Below are 17,510 nucleotides of genomic sequence, written 5' to 3'. Positions count from 1 at the left end.
CTCGTTTATTAATCTTCTAAGCGATACATACAGTGCATTCATGTCTTTTAATTAGTAAGCATTAATTTAAAGGGAGGGATCAACAGTGAAGGAAGCATTTGCCCATGTACTTTTATCAATTTAAGCGAATTTCCCAGAATTTTACACAATTGCAGCCATTTTTGGTCCATGCTTTCTATTTCATTTTTTTTCTCCTTCTGAAAACAAATGACCATTTGAGGATCCCACATGTAGTACTTGCTTCCAAATCTGTTAGTTCAGCTCTACTTGTATTTACTTCTATATATGGATCTTTTGAGACAACCTTGAAACAAGGTTTAACTTAAAACAGAGATTTTTTATAAAACACTGGAGAAATTTCATTGAAATAGAGAAAATTTTACAGTCCATCCCCAAGAAATATTTCACCACCAGGAAAAAACCCCACCAGAAAATCTTACAGCCACAAAACCCACCCAGTCACCATCTCCATATCCACATAGCATCCCACAATTCCCCACATTTATACCTGCCCAAAGTATCACACACTCGTTACAAAACACTTTAAAAAAATGGGAAGTTTATAATTTTCCAGGGTAAGAACTTACCACCTTCTCTTTCTAGTAACCAATAGCTCCCTCAGAAAAAAGCATCACCTCTGTAAAAAGTTTTTGGGGCAGCATTTCTTGTGGGGAAGTGTGGCCCCTGCATGCACGCTTGCATGGGTGCAGGCCAATGGGAATGTGTGTAGAAGCATCAGGCGGATGGTTATTTTCGCCTTTCATGGGGTAGGATCGGTCATTTTGCCTCCTTCTATGTCTGGGCGTGGACAGTACACTCTCTCAAAGGAAATATTTCTCCAAAGTTTTCACCTGAAATTTCCCTTCTTAACCATATATATGGTGATAGTTCTTTATTCTTCATGCAGCATGACTTGGTAGTTTTAGTCAATAGCAATTAAACTTTAAGCAAGTAAGAACCTTGAAGAGTTGCTTGGGCTTACTTTGTGAGCTCTAATAGGTGGACCATATATATATATATATATTTTTTTTCCAATTTTCATGTTTCTTTAAAATAATAATATGATCATGAGATCATAATCTCTATTCACATAGGATATGGAAAGATTGGGTGGGTTTATGTAATACATGATTTCACATTTATCTCATAAGTCAATTTTAAGCCTGAAATGAGTATTGGAAGTGGTTAAAAAGTAAATTTTTAGAAATAAATCTCATTATAAGTTGAAAAGGGCAAAATAAATTCACCACTTCATACATACAATCAACAAGTCACCCTATAAAAAATGTTCATATCATCAAGGCAAGCATGTGGAAACATGAATAAACACGGGTGGGTTCATGCATTAATATATAACACATCTTTCTCCTTAAGCAACTTTCATCTAAAATAAGAGAGAGGGTTAGGCATGCCGTCAGCTATCGATAAATTAGCGGCATACATCATTCACAAGGTTGAACGTAGGAGGGCAAATGGATCTTTTACAAAAGGGAAGGAGGGAGGATGACACATGTTGTGCGTCTGGGCGTGCCCAGCCTTTTCCCCTAAAGTAAACATAAAAAATGGTTAAAATCTGAATTAAAAGTTTCATATAAAGGTTTCCCCCACACTACCCATATGGGGGAGGGGAAGAGAATCTCCCAAGTCACACCAATCAGCACGTGAGAATGGGTTTTGTCAAGTGAAAATTACATGATTAGCTACTTTTGGGTTTTCATTTACAAAACTGTCCACCCTATGTTTGAGTTAACAAAAATAGACAAAAACAAGTTAAGATTTACAAAATTGGACAAAATAGTGTCTCTCCTTCCCACACTTACTTTTTTAGACATTTTTACCCCTGTCATTGCCTTCTCGCCCAGGCATCCTCCGTTCCCTGCAACCCTACCCTTGTCCCAGCCACCGCCATCCTCTGCTACCCTAACTAACAGAGGAAAAAAAAAGAGATTTTTTTCAGAGGGGAACTACCGAGGAAGGAAGGAGAGTCACTGTTTTGTCTAGTTTTGTAAAACTAAACTTGTTTTTATCTATTTTTGTTAACTCAAACATAGGGTGGACAGTTTTGTAAATGAAAACCCAAAAGTAGCTAATCGTGTAATTTTCCCTTTTGTTAATAGGAGCTCACAAGATCTGGAAAGAGAGACAAATATGTGAGGAAATCAGAGTTTTTCTTTTTTGGTTAGACCCCAAAGAGAGTTGACCTCATGACATCTTATTTGTAAGGTAAACATTGGTTATATGAGAAGGCATGTGAAAGAATTCCCACAAAGTTAGCATAGAATATATTTTCCCCAATCACAATATGCTATTTCCTTGTATTGGAATCAAGTCTCATGATTTAATTTCCTTAGTTTGAATTCCTTCAACTTTTAATTTATTAAGGCTGTGTTTGTTTGTCACGACATCAATAAAATAGGGAAAAAAAAACAGAAGATTCGGTACTGATTTTTTGCTCCAAATTTTCTATGCGTTTGGTTGTCCATTGACGGACAAAAGATTCAGTTTTTTCTTTAAATTTAAATTTACCTCGAAAATAGCACAAATTTCTAATTTTGTAAAAAAAGAAGTCTCCCCAAAAATTGTAAGAAAAAAAATGGATTTTCACAAGGAAAATCCTAAAAGAGAGAAAAAGAGAAGGGATCATGGCCGTGCGCACGCAAATGGCTGAAATAGTGATGGATTTAGAGGGCGGAAGTCACAGCCAGGTTTACCGGTAGTGGAAGGATAGCCGCCAGAAAGCTAGTGGGTCTATGCGTGATCTGCAACCGTGGGAGCCTTGTGCTGGACAAAAGCATAACAGTGCGTTTTGCGGTGTTTTCTCTTTCACTTTTCTCTTCTTCTTTGCTTTTCTAGCTCCGGTGGAGAATGCATCTGCAAATTTCATTTTTCCCCTCCACGACACAATTGATCAAACTGGAAAACCAATAGCGACTCTATGAGCGTGACCGCCTAATAGATCCTTGAGTTCTTCCTCGCCACAACATCACTCTTGGGTAGTGATTACCTGTGTAACTTCCTACTCCATTGTTTGTCTTGCAGTGCTTCGCATACAGAAGAAGAAGAAACGTGGTAGAGAAAAGGGTCCTTAAGACTCCAACAATCACAGAGATGCTTGGCTTGAAAGGAGTGAAATTGGGTTTTGTTCCATCATCAATCATTAGAAGTTTGATATAGAAGGTGAAGAAGAAGAGAAGGAGAGAGGTCCCAGAACGCCCAAAGACCTGAAAAGCTTTCAAAATAGCTCCTTTGCTACTACGATATCCATAAGCTTCCCAAGTCTAGTAACCAATGTGAAAGTAGTTCAGGTGCTCAGGCCCCATTTCCAACCAACCATGCTTGGGATCGAGAACAACACCACATAAGCCACCTCGCTGACACCCCCCCTTTCCTCACTTTGCTTTTTTATGTAGTTTTTTTTCCTTTTCTTTTCTATTACAAGTTTACAATCAAACAAGGAAATTTTTTTTTTTTTTTTCGTTTCTTTTCTTTTCTATCCATTATTTGCCAACCAAACACACCTTAAGGGAACAATTTTCCTTCCATCTCTCTTGACTGAGGCCTTTGGATGAATTTTTATCTGTTCCATTTCTCCAATTGCCCCCCAACTTAGATTGACGACACGTGTACACACATGGCCTTTTTTTTTTTTTTGGAGTAAGGGAGCTTTGTATTAGAAAATGGGGAATAATTACAATCTATAGTATTTCTTGCCAAGGCATCCTCTCTTATAAGCTGAGAGAGTGCCATGGGAAGACTGTCTGCACAGAGATTGGTCTCCTGGGCAGAGTTTAAGAACCCAGACAGGAAATCCGCACACGAGTTGCCCTCGTGGAAATGGTGTTCAAAGACGAAACTCCCGAAGCAATTCCGGAGGTACAGAATGTCGCCAACCAAGCTATGAAAGTACCATGGGGTCTGAAAGTGACCGAGGACAGTATGCACAGCAGTTAGTGAGTCAGATCGGACTTGCACATGATCCAGCCCTTTGTTCCTTGCGCGAATAAGGCCCCCTTTGACTACCATTAGTTCCATTCGAAGAATACTATCGTCACCCTGCGTGCCGGCAGTTGCGAACAAAACATGGCCAGAGGAATCATGCCCAATCGCACCATAATCCCCGAGACCGTTCCGTAGGGACCCGTCACAGTTAATCGCAACCCACCCCGTAGGAGGTTTCATCCAAGTCACAGCTGTTGACCTGCCATGAACGAACTGCACCTTGATCTTCCATCTACTAAAGAAACACATGGCCTGTTTTGAAAGCAAAAATTTTGACCTCAACCCTAACATCCTCTATTCTCTATCCTCTTTCCCGCACTTTCTCACTCCTCTCTCCACTCCTCCCTCTCTCTCACTACGAACCTAATCCCTCACTCCTCTCGCTTTGTTGGAGTACCCATCGAAGCAAAATAACCTAGGAAAACTGAAACGAGTGCCGGACGGTGCCGCTGTGACCATGTAGGACATTATATGTCAAAATATTGAGAGATCAAACATAAATGAGTTGAAAGTTATTTTTACTGTAAGAGCTTTCAAACAATTATTTGCACTGTCTCTTTCAGGAACTTGTAACCAAAAATTATGTTAGAAAATTTGCGGGCTGAGTTGTGTCACTTGACACTGTCCTTAAGACCGTAGACGCCCCCAATGGTACAACCAGGAATATGCGAATCGGCCTCCAAGATAAAACAACCCATTGGCTCCCCAATTATGTTAGAAAATTTGCGGGCTGAGTTGTGTCACTTGACACTGTCCTTAAGACCGTAGACACCCCTTATGGTGCAACCGGGAATATGCGAATCGGCCTCCAAGATAAAACAGCCCATTGGCTTCCCCAGTAATCGTGCACTCGACTACTAGACCCCTTCGAGTACTATAGGGCTGTGCTCAAACTAAAAGGAAAATACTTATAATAATATTACTTCCAAAACTCAACAAAACAATGGGAATAAATAATAACATGCAATATATGCATACACATGACACAAAGAGGAATTCATTTCAAGAGAGACTTGATTGATTTCAAAAAGAGACTTGATTCATTTCAAGGGAGACTTGATTAATCTCAAGAGAGTCTTGATTAATCTCCAGAAAACCCCTTTTAATCCGTAAAGGACTAGAGTTCCCTCAATTTATAGAGGAACAAAGGCATGTAAGAAATAACATTAAGAGGAGAAAATAGGAGCCAAAAACTGAAAAGATTAAAAGCTTTAGGAGCTCCATAAAGGGACATAAAATGTCTCCAAAAAAATTGAATAAACAAATTAAAGAAGAGGTAAAATGTTAAAGAAACTTATTTGTATTTAAACAAATATTTAAACCTATTTTGAATCTTAATTGTTTTAAAAAATCATGTAAAACCAACAATTCCCCCACAAGATTCAAAATACCAGTAAAATATAAAACAAAAAATTAGTCTGAGCACATTAGAATGGTAGGACACATCGTTGCAAATGTCTTTCGATTTGAATCTACACTAGGTCTGATAAGCCACGCTACAGAGTACGGGTGAAGTCAGACTTCTTGAACCTTTCGTCATTGGTGTAGCCGACTGACTTACCATCCATATCCTACCACTCGACGCTGTAATCACCCTTTTTTTATATTATGGACATTTTGGCCTTGTCCCCATCTTGGACTTATGAATGTTTAGAGAATTTGCCCATAAAATTCTCATCGGAGGCGGCATCACCCCTTACATCCACTTAGGTCAGCCTATAGTATGTACCACAGTTAACATACCCCCATATGACATGAGATTTAGCTGATTAAGAGTCTTATAACTCATCCTCCTGGTCATTATGGTGAGTACTATCTCCCATATCTAATCCGGAATAGGTATTATGATAGAACTAGTCAAATCATCGAGTGACTTATTATAAATTAGTACTTAATTTTAAAGACTACCCAGTGGTGGCAATCAATTCAAGATTAGGGTAATAAGAAGTGTTTTGTTACTTCATTTGAGTATTGTATTTTGCTGTGGTGAAGGTGGGTCTGTCATTTAAGTATATAAGAAACTGAAGAGTGTGATTGATTGAATCAGTTCTCCATTATGACTTGTGTTGGTGAGTCAGGAACTAAATGATACCTTATCATTGTAAGGAATTAATGCTTGGAATGGCATGGCCTAGACAACAAAACTGTGATTGGAATAGGAAACTATATTATGTCTTAAGTCCAATTAAGTTTGCATTTATAATTGATTTTGTGTTTCGTGTAAGCTGTATTAAGAGAAAACAGACCAAAAATGCATATTTGTTCATTTATTATCATTTTTTGTAATCTCATACGTGGATTTGGGACTATGATTTGTGATACTGCTCAATGGTTTTTCCCTTTTAATGTGAATGGCTGCTCTTTCTTCATTTCTGGACTTACTGGACCAATGGTTCTTGTGATCTGTGGGCTTCAATTTAGAATTGGAGAATTAACTTGGAAAGGCTTTGAATGAGTATTGTGGAAGCATAGGATTTGTTTTTTGTTAGTTTTTTCTTTTATTTTAGTTATTTGTAAATTCCAAGCTCCACTTGGTGGATCTTTAGCTCAAATTGGTAGAGCACTTGGAACATGCGCATGTTCCAGGGATGGTGGTTTGAATCCACCAAGGCCCTTTTTATTCAACTGTTTATAGCATAGTCAGTTATGACACTAATCCACACAAGAACCCAAATTTAATGACATCTTTGAAATTTCACAAAAAATTTATATGTATGTACTTAAATTAAATGGATATGGATTTTTTACCCTATGTAGAGATCTCTGTTGTTTGAAAATGCCCGTACTATGAGTTTTGCTTTGTTGAAGTAACATAACACCAATTAAAATATTTTTCCAGACAAAATTCAAGTAGAATCCAATTGACAGACTCAGGGTAACCAAATAGTCTTACATATGGATTCAACCGGATTCCACCTGACAGAACCAGAGCAACCAAACAGTTTTTCAGCTGGATTCCGCCTGACAAATTTTGGGTAACCAAACAGGTTTTTTATCAGAATCCAAATCCACATGAACCAGATTCTTAAGAACCCAATCCAATTTAAGAATCCGACTCCTATGACACCTTCAATCAAACGCGTCCTAAACTATATGAAACAGAGAACCACATCTTCTTTCTCCTCTTCTTCTAGCTTCTTCCTCCCAAACACTCATCTGCTTTGCTCAGTTCCGCAACTCTCTTTTGCTTTTCTTCCTGAAGTTTCAGAGAAGCGTTGCAAACGTTCAACGACCTCTTCGGCCATGGAGATCTAAAGCCACCTGCTACGTTCCATTACTCCCTTCTTCTTCTCTTCCAGAAATTTCAGAGCGCCCCAGTTTCTCTGTTGCAGGAAGGCGACATCAACAGGTAGTTTTTTAGTTTACAATTTTAATATTAATTTTTGTAAGGCCGTTCACCCACCACCGGTCCACAAAGCTTGGCTGTACATGACCCTGCTATTGGGCCTCCATGAGAAATTTCAGAGCACACCAGTTTCTCTGTTGCAGGAAGGCGACATCAACAGGTAATTTTTAAGTTTAAAATTTTAATATTAATTTTTTGTAAGGCCGATTCACCCACCACCAGTCCACAAAGCTTGGCTGTACATGATCCTGCTATGGGCCTCCATCAAACCAGGCTTATAAGCGTTCACTTCCATCAGTTGTCTTGATTTAGTTGATCTTAAAGGAAGGTGCCTATGTGGCTCCTGCAATGGATCAATAGAGATCTGCAGATGTTAGTTGTTCTCATTCTCGCGAGATAGCCATAACGTCTAATGCATTTGTAGTGTGAACCTTCCTTCGTTATTTAGTCTGAAATCCGAAAATGTTTTTATGTTAATTGGCTCTATGTCGAGGTACGATGAGAACTAAGCTTCTAAATGTAATTGTTTCCCTTTGGAACTAACAACTGCAGCAGCAAAGAGCTTTATGCAGTTTGGTTTGGAGTCCACCATTTTTAGCCATGTTGAAGCTGTAGAACAAAATAATGAATGGATGTGGGTTACCCACTGGTCCTTGTTTGCTTGAATCATTCTCATTAGATCACCATAGGCTACATACAGTCCCTGGCTGCAGATTGTGGAAAACCCAGTGCAGAATTCAATCCTAGTAGGCAGTGTTTTTAACTCTCAAATTGCAAGTCAGCCCTGGAATCATGTGTGCCAAATGAGTAGTAGTGTTCTGTTGATTGTCATGCCAATATTCCCTGGAGATACCTTATGGAGTGTCTTAAAACAAGATTGCTTTGTTCTGGGCATAAGTTTTGTAGAGATTGCAATGCACTGGATTGTCTTAAAACAAGATTGATTGTATTATGGTTTGTGCCTATGTGCTTGTGATTCTCTCTCTTGTATGTATGTTCCATTTGGGATTTTTCATGTGGGTGCATTGTCTGAAAGAATGTTATGCATGTCCCATTTGGGGTAAAAATGGCATGAAACAATATAGCTTGTGTAGGTAGGTGACTCTTTAGCTCAAAAATGGAAGAGCACCTTGGATTTACCGAGGAGATGGTGGTTCAAATCCACCAAGAGTCATGCAACTAATAGGGGTGTGCTCCTAAAAAAGGAGAATAAGAAATCAGTACAAATAGGGGTGTGCTCCTCAAAAGGACACCAGTACAAATAGGATAGCATGGCTCTTGGTTATATAATACCAATATGTTCTAAACATTGACAGCTCTGTTTTATTCTTCTTTCCATCAACTATATAAATTAGTTAAACGTACGGATGCTTTTCCTCTCAATTTCAATCTGTTTTGCTATCATTAGTCTATCTCTATCTTGTTTAGCCCTAGTTTTTGTTTTGCTTCTAGTTCTACTCTTTAAGTTTTAGTTAATTTTGTGTTTAAGTTTCCATCAACAATTTCCAAAGATTTTCTTAACCAATAGTCTTGGCGGAGTCGAACCTCCATCTCCTGGTATTTACCCAGGCGCTCTCCCTTTTTGAGCTAAAGACTAACCTACAACCACATGCCAGATTCTATCTGCTTGAAGTGAATGAAAGAATTAAAATGAAACCCAAAAAATTAAACCCAATAACCCTCTGCTGGAGGAGAGAGATAGTTGTAGTAAAAATTATTCAATTTTGTTTAAATAATGTGGTTCCTCTATATGTTTAGAACAATTGAAACATGTTGGAATGGCTAACTGATGAAGGTGACCACACTAAATCCCACAACATAGGCTTGTAAACAGTAGTTTAGATCCTTTATTGAGGGTTTTCTGCTGATCTCTCATAAACAGTGGCTTGAGAAGGACCGAATAATATGGAATGTAGACCACTATGTTTCAACTTCCAAAGATGAAGTTGAAAAAATATATATAATCTGTATAATTTTTTTTGGGCAAATAATCTATATTAAAGAGTTTGAATAATCTGTATAAAAGTGTTTGCATAATCTATTCTTCCAATGGCTTCTAATGGTTCAACCCTATTGGCCTATTCTGTATTCTCTTTCTTCAGTTCAGCCAAATCATCTGCTGGCTTGTTACAAAATCAATCTTTCCTTAACATACCCAAGGAAAGAGCATACCTCACTATATCAATGGCATCTTGAGTGGAAGACGAATTAGGGAGTCATGGCAGAGATTTTAAAATCAGAATCACATCAAGCGATTTATACAGTAGAATTTCTCTACAAAAAATTTCAACCTACTGCAGAATTTCTCTACAAAAAATTTCTCTAAAAATGAAATCCTAAACGATTTATTTTCAGAATTTTTTTACACAAATTTTTTTTGCTTAGCATGAACACAAAAGCCCTAAACTAAGATAGATACACCACACTTGTTCTGCAGTTACCTTATATTGCAAGTGGAAAAGATAAAAAGAACATTAAAACAACAAATAGTAGCATCAAACACACAATTTCAGAGATAAAACATTGCATCATTCACACAAAACAGAGCAACCAAATCCATAGACGATACAACTAGCTCAAATGGATTCACAAAGTCAAGTTAAAACATCACAAAAGAAGAACAAAGCCCTGTTTGGCTGAAAGAGTTCCCCAATCAACGGAGACTATTTTATTTGTTAAATAATTTTTTTTGTCACAAATGCTGTTGAAGCCTGAAGGTTGAAGGTTTCTGTATCGTACTATCGTGTGTGGTGGTGGACCGGTGGTGGGTGGGAGGTCTTACAAAAATTAATATTAAAATTTTAAACTAAAAAATTACCTGTTGATGTCGTCTTCCTGCAACAGAGAACCTGGTGTGCTCTGAGATTTCTGGAAGAGAAGAAGAAGGGAGTAGCGGAGCGTAGCAGATGGCTTTAGATCTCGATGGCCGAAGAGGTCGTTGAACGTTTGCAAGGATTCTCTGAAACCTCAGGAAGAAAAGCAAAAGAGAGTTGAGGAGCGGAGCAGATGAGTTTTTGGGAGGAAGAAGAAGAAGAAGAGGAGAACGAAGATGGGGTTCTCTGTTTTGTATAGTTTAGGACGCGTTTGGTTGGAGGTTTCTTCGGAGTCTGATTCGACGGAATCCGGATTCTGTCACTTTTTGGGTGTTTGGTTTCTCGGAACCCAGATCCGTATTGGATTCCAAGAATCCATAAAAATCTACTTTTTAGGCTAAATTTTGGAATCCACCAGAATTCGTCCAAGGGGGTGAATTCCAAATAGAATCCAGGATTCCAAGCCCTCAAATAAATACGGTGGAATCTTGTGGACTCCAATTTTATCGAGATCGAAACGAAGGAAGTCGATAGGGTTCCTCTCAGCCTTCTCGTTTCTTCTCCAAAACGAAGACGAAGTCGTCTCTGCAACTCTCGTCTTGCCATCTCGTTTCTTCTCCAAACTGAAGACGAAGGAAATCAAGACTAGGGTTTCTCGCATCCTTCTCATTTTTTCTCCAAACCAAAGCCGAAGTTGTCTCTGCAACTCTGGTCTTGCCATCTCATTTTTTCTCCAAACCGAAGACGAAGGAAGTCAATACTAGGGTTTCTCTCAGCCTTCTCCTTTTCGTCTACAAAGGTTCTTTACTACTCCATTTATCTCTCTCTCTCTCTCTCTCTTTGTTTCTCTGTCTATCACTCTCTATCTCTATCGTTGTCCCTGTCTCTCTCTCTGTGTCTATGTATATATCTCCCTATCTCTCCCTTTATCATTCTCCGATTGTAGTTAGGGTTTTTTTTTTTTTTAAAAAAAAAAATTGGAATTATTTGATTGCTAACCGATTTTCCTCTCCATTTCAGGTTTGATTGTAATTAGGGTTGTTTTGAAAATCTGTGGTGGAAGGAACATCTTGGATTAACACAGTATGCCACATTTCTTCACTCTCTCCTTCTCCGAGACAATTGATTATAGTTATGGATTTTTAAAAATACATAGGTTGAGTAGATGATTTGGGGAGACTTGAGAGCATATTTGATATATTGCCTAGATTGTTTAGTTTCCATTTTATTTGAGTTTCTATTATCATGTAAAAGTGTTTTTCTTTATATTGATGTAATGCAATGGAAGATTAAAATGAAGTGAAAGAGTTTTTGAGTTGCTACTGTGTTATGGCTGTGGCGTGAGAAACTTCTCTCTCTCCTCCGTTCTTTTTTTCTTCCTTTTTCCCCTTGGTATGATTTCCCTTCATCTTTCTTTGTTCCTCTTCTTCCTTACCAGCTCTCTTTACTGTTATCCTGTTCTACCCCTTCTAATGTAGTATTGTATTTGAAAGACTCGAAACAGTAGCCAATAGACAAGATCTTTAAATCAAAGAATAATTCAGGCCATATAGGACAATCCTAGTAGATCTAGGAGAGTCGTATTTAGGTAATAACTAATAAATCGGTAAACAAGAACAGAAAATATCATTAGACACCCTCTACTCAGTAGGGATACCACTTTTGTTCCCAGTCCTATACCACACCGAGCTGATTGTCAAACAATTCTGGGATTTTAGCATCAATGGTCACAATGCCATAAAAAACACACAGCAAGAACATAGTATAACTCAAGCTGAATACTTGTATCACTTATATTCCCTAAATATCAAAATTCTCTGAATATGATTATGCAAATGAGAAGGGTAGGCTTCATGCCATGAAGGAGTTATGAGGATTCTGAATCCATCCCAGACAGTGTATTGCTTTCACGTAAAACAATAGGACCCACTATATTAAGCTATGCTGAATAAGGTGCACCCATCACTTTACAGGGCCATAACACAAGTATCCTTGTTCAATAAAATATTGCACCCCCAATGTGGACCAATGGTCATCATTTATCACTCAGATTTCTGATAACATAAGCTTGGCTGGCTTCAAAATCTCAAGATTTAACAAAGGTCAAAATTTTTACTCATTGATAGCAGTTCAGACTAGCAAAATCCAGCTTTACACACAAGGATGGATTATTTTACATTCTTTGATCCATCATCCAAGACCACCTTACTCTGACGAGGGAAAAATAAATGGGGACCACCTCAATTTTCACTTCTAATTCTTCTGATTCCAGCACAAAATCTAAGTTTCAGCTGGTTCACATGTCTTCCCATTAAATAACTTACCATGAATCACCACCATAACACAGTATCATCATATTTTCTTAAGCTATGGTTGCAGGTTGTTCCACTCGATCCTTGAAATCAGTTGTTTGAGAACCCACTCTGAGAAAACCAGTGTTAAGAATATGCTTGAGTTAAACTGAATTTTAAATTGGACAAATTCTAAATCTAAAATCCTGTTGGATTTGACCTTGAAGGTGGGTTCTGTTGTTCAGTATCTAATCTTAAATATCTTTTTGAAGCATTTGGAATCTTCTTATGCTTTGCATGGGGGGTCATTTAACATTGAAATCATTTATCTTCACTCTCTAGTCTCCTCTGTGGGGTTCTAGGGTTATGGTAAGTTAATTAAGGGGTTGTTACTTCTAGCTTTAGTGAAACAAGGAAAGAATTTTGGAACTTTGGAATTGGTTACGGGTAGACAGTAGGGTCATATTCAAGGAGAGGGATGAATTAAATGCACTGTCCTTATCCTCTGTTCCTTAAAAGGGTTTTCTTCTTAATTTTTTTTCCATAACGTGCATCTCTGTTTTCTACCCTTAATAATGACCAGTTATTTTTCTCTTTATTTCCATGTGTAGCAAATATCCTCTTTTCTTTCTAACTAAAATGAGTATATGAACAATATGATGGCTTGAATGTTTCATTTACTATTGATTATGAGTAAACAAGTTGCAATTTGGCCTCCTTCAAGCTTCTTCTTGTATTCAGCTAGTGATCCAACTACGTAACTTGTTTCTTTCGGTTGAAGTTGTCACTTGTCAAGGCATCATGTAGGCAATGCCATGGAAACAAGGCAGGTTGAATATGGAAGCATACCCTGTAATTAGGCAAATCTTCCGGAATATGGTGCTCCCCTAGGGCTCCTTGGCCTCACCTAGTAGCCATGGCAACTATGTAGTTCAGTTTGAGATTATAATCTTGAACAGTGTTGCTCACATTTCGTGATCTTTAACTATTTTGGACTAAGTTATAAAGGAAGCAATATCATTTCTAGAACTCTTCACAATTTTGGTATTCACTCATCTGAAATGTTGCACTTTGGGTTCTTGTGATTAATAATTCCACAAATGATAGGAAGATTGTAACCAATCTGTTACCTTGGTTGAGTCATTCATTGGTTGAGCAAGTCCAACTATGGTGTTTTTAAAACACCAGTTTGTATACTTAGGCATGCCCTTGCACACATCTCGAAGGAGGTGAAGAAGGAATCCAATGAGATTGTGAAAGAAATATCTTTGCCAATCTATATTTAGTGAATGGTGTATAAGGAGATAGGTAAATTATTGACTGCAGGAGATCAAAGAGATATCTGAGAGAGAAGGACTGAAGTTGACAAAGAGGGGATTATAAAATTAAGGGGACAAAACAGGGATTAGAAAGCTAGAGCTTCAGGGGAATTGCTTGGGTGAAAAGCCTGTTGTTTTATTGAATGTTTGAATCATGGATTGAACTGTGTATATAAAGTTGTTGTGTAAAGATTGTATATGAAAATTTTGCTTTAGTACTTCATATGGTTAACATATGTCGTAATTGATGTCATCATATTTTGTAATTTTTGTTTTTGTACTAGATGGATATTGACCCCGATGATGAAGAGATGATATTGTTTTGGGTACTTACCGCTGTTGTCATAGCAGTAGAAAAGTATCACAAACTGTTCCTCAAAAAACAACCTTATCGACTTGAGGGTAATCATGGATGGATGGAGACAAAGAGAATAATTGGTGCTTCCGACTGGACTTGTAGAGATATAATAAGAATGAGTAGAAGGTCTTTTTTTACCTTATGTCAAAGGCTACAAGATGGTGGCCTTCTATATCACACGAACTCAGTTCGAGTGGAAGAACAATTGGTCATGTTTTTATTTACAATTGCCCACAATGTTAAGAATTGAGTTATGAAGTCGCATTTTGGACACTCGGTGAGACAAAAGTCGGTATTTAAACAAAGTATTACATGCAATTCTTAAACGACCCAGTGTTACGACCTCCAAGTACCACAACCCATGAAAAAACATTGAATAACCCAAGAAGCTACTACCCCTACTTCAAGGATTGCATTGGAGCCATAGATGGGTCACATGAACCAGCTTGGGTTCCAGTTGCTGATCATTGCAAGTTTCGTGATAGGAAAGGACTTATATCTCAAAATATTTTAGCTGCATGCGATCATGGTAGAAGGTTTACGTACATACTATCTAGTCGGGAAGGATCTGCATCGGATTCTAGAATATTAGAGGATGTCATTCATAGACAAGGTGACAAAAGTTAGTGGTACCTACAGGTAAATTTTATCTAGTTGATGCTTGGATTTGCCAAGAATGGATTCTTGAGATCGTATTGTAATGTTAGGTACCATTTAAAGGAGTGGAAGAATTCAAACTTGTCACCAACAAATAAACAGGAATTGTTTAATCTGCGACATTCTAAGCTACGAAGCGTTATTGAACGGGCATTCTCTAATTTGAAGTTAAGGTTCAAGATATTGAAGGCTCAAGCGGAATACCCATTTAGGACTCAAGTAAAAATTGTTCAAGCATGTGTTCTACTTCATAACCATATCCTTACACAGCACAGTATTGAAGAAGAAGATGAGTGGTTAGATGCAGATGAGAGAGGCTGCAGGGCCTAGTTCTAGTGTTCAACCAAACCAACAAATTGATGATGATGATGATGAAGTTGAGGATAATTACAGTGGTGAAGCCCTTAATGCTAATCAACTCAGAGAAGAAATAGCTGACAACATGTGGGCTGACTGGATGACATGCGATATGGATGATGAAGAAACTTCTACTTCGTCTGATGGTTAATGTAATTGATAGTTTAATGTATTGGATTATAAACTTAAATCTTGATTTTTGTGTTGAATTGGTGTTTAAACTTTTGACATGTTTCCTTTATATTTGGTTTATGGACTTATGTCATGTTGTGTTAAGTTTTAGGTTTATTATGTTTCATGATCTCAATGTTGAATGGATGATTAGATTTTAATGATAAATGATTGTATTAATACAAATTGTCATGCAATTATTGATTTTGTGTATGAAGATAGTTCAATAATTTTTGTATATTATTTTTATTACTAGTCACACTGGGCATAAACAATGGCCACATAAGAGAGAACCCAGTCTAGATCACAAGCAAGTTGGCCACTTGAAGTATCTCATCATATGTTGGAATTATGTGTCACACAACATAAAACTGGAAAGAGTGGAGACAATGGGTTAAGGAAGGAGGTATGGCTTGACATATCTAAAAGATTGAATGAGAAGTATGGGATGACATACGATTGGGAACAATGTCGAAACCATTTCAAGATTTGGAAGGCAAGATTCAAAGCGCTTAGTGATATGCAGAAAAATAGTGGCATGGGTTGAAATGCTCAAGAAAATAGGTTTGATGCAGGCCAACATGTTTGGAATGAATTCAAGGTAATATTGGTGATCATTTTAATGTTTATAAATTTATGTATATGGTAAGCTAGAATAATAATGTATTTGAATGTTTGGCAGAAGAAGGAGCAACGATATTGGAAAGATCATAACATTCTACCAATTCATGTTGAAGTTGCTATTTGGCTAGGCAATGAAATAGCCATAGGGGCATTTGATAATATCAACCTTGAGAGTGAAGACATGGATCTTGAAGGAGAAGGTACCACTCTCAATCAGAGTACAAACCGTTTAAAGAAAAGGGCTTCTACATCTAGCAAATAATCAAGCCCAATCAAAGAAAAAGAAAGCAGGTGTTGATAAGGTTGCCAGTCCATTAAAAATGATAGCCAAGGCAATGTCTGCCATATCAACCAAGGAGGCTGATTTTGCAACTAAGTTACATGAAGCAATTGGTGCCATTCCAGGGATTGACTTTCACAAGAAAATGATTATCAAAGAGTATTTGATGGAGAAGAAGGATAAGGCTACTCTATTCTTGACTGCTCCTTCTGAAGAGAGGCCTGAAATGATTGACTATTATCTTCAAATGATGGAATAGAAGGGCAATTTTATTTGATGCTTTGGGTGGAAGACTTGGTTATGAACTTATGACTTTCTGTTTCTGAGATATTAAACAGTTGACATGGATGTTTTGTGATTTTGTGTTTATGAACTTATGACTTAGAGTTTATATTTATGTGGTGGTTATCTTTAGAATGGCATCTTGGAACAATTTTATCAAATGGTACTGTTTGTTTCATTTTATGAACAGCTCAATGTGTTGATTTCATTTCTGTTTCTGTCATTTTTTTATGCTTGACATGGAGGTGATAATTTTTATTATTTTCCTAATATATTGACGCATTATTGCCCTTCCAAAGAAGGTCCTTCGACCTTTATTATCTAGGGCTTTGAAAAATCTCCTCAAATTTTAGATGTGATCTCAGATTCTGATTTTTTGGTTCTCACCCTATAATCAGCCATTGGATCGTTTGTTATTTACTTATGTTCTTCAATTTTCAATGTACCCAGATGGACATTATTGGTAGATGCGAAATTTGTCAAAGTAGATGTAACGTATTTACATCAACTACGACGAATAATCCGAGAAGAAAATTCTTCAAATGCCCTGTTCACATGTTTTTTTTTTTTATGTGGGTGGATCACTTGAGAATGTGTGACTGTGGAAAAGGTCAGTGCAAGGTCCGTAGGTGCACAGGAGGATCAGACATAGGGCGAGATTTTTTGTGTTGCCCCAATTCCACTGCAGTATGGCTATCATACAATTTTCCTCTTTAATATTATTGTCATTGTAATAATTCATTCTTACTCATTTTCATAAAATTTTTTGTTTTCATTTTCTAGCAGGGAAAATATACTGGTTGTGGATTCTTTAAATTTATTAATGATGGACAAACATCCTCCTCAGACAACCAAGCGAGGAATACTGACAAACATGAACCAACCATCCTACCGACTTCAAGTCAATCCAAAGAAAATCTGGAGAGAATCCTTACTAGTAAAATCAAAGATTCAAAACAACAAACAAGATTATGTGAGCAGCATACAAAGACGTTGGAAGAGATACTTGATGC

The sequence above is a fragment of the Telopea speciosissima genome, chromosome 8, assembly GCF_018873765.1.
Source record: "Telopea speciosissima isolate NSW1024214 ecotype Mountain lineage chromosome 8, Tspe_v1, whole genome shotgun sequence".
Classification (NCBI taxonomy): domain Eukaryota; kingdom Viridiplantae; phylum Streptophyta; class Magnoliopsida; order Proteales; family Proteaceae; genus Telopea; species Telopea speciosissima.
Note: the sequence above shows the minus strand (reverse complement) of the source record.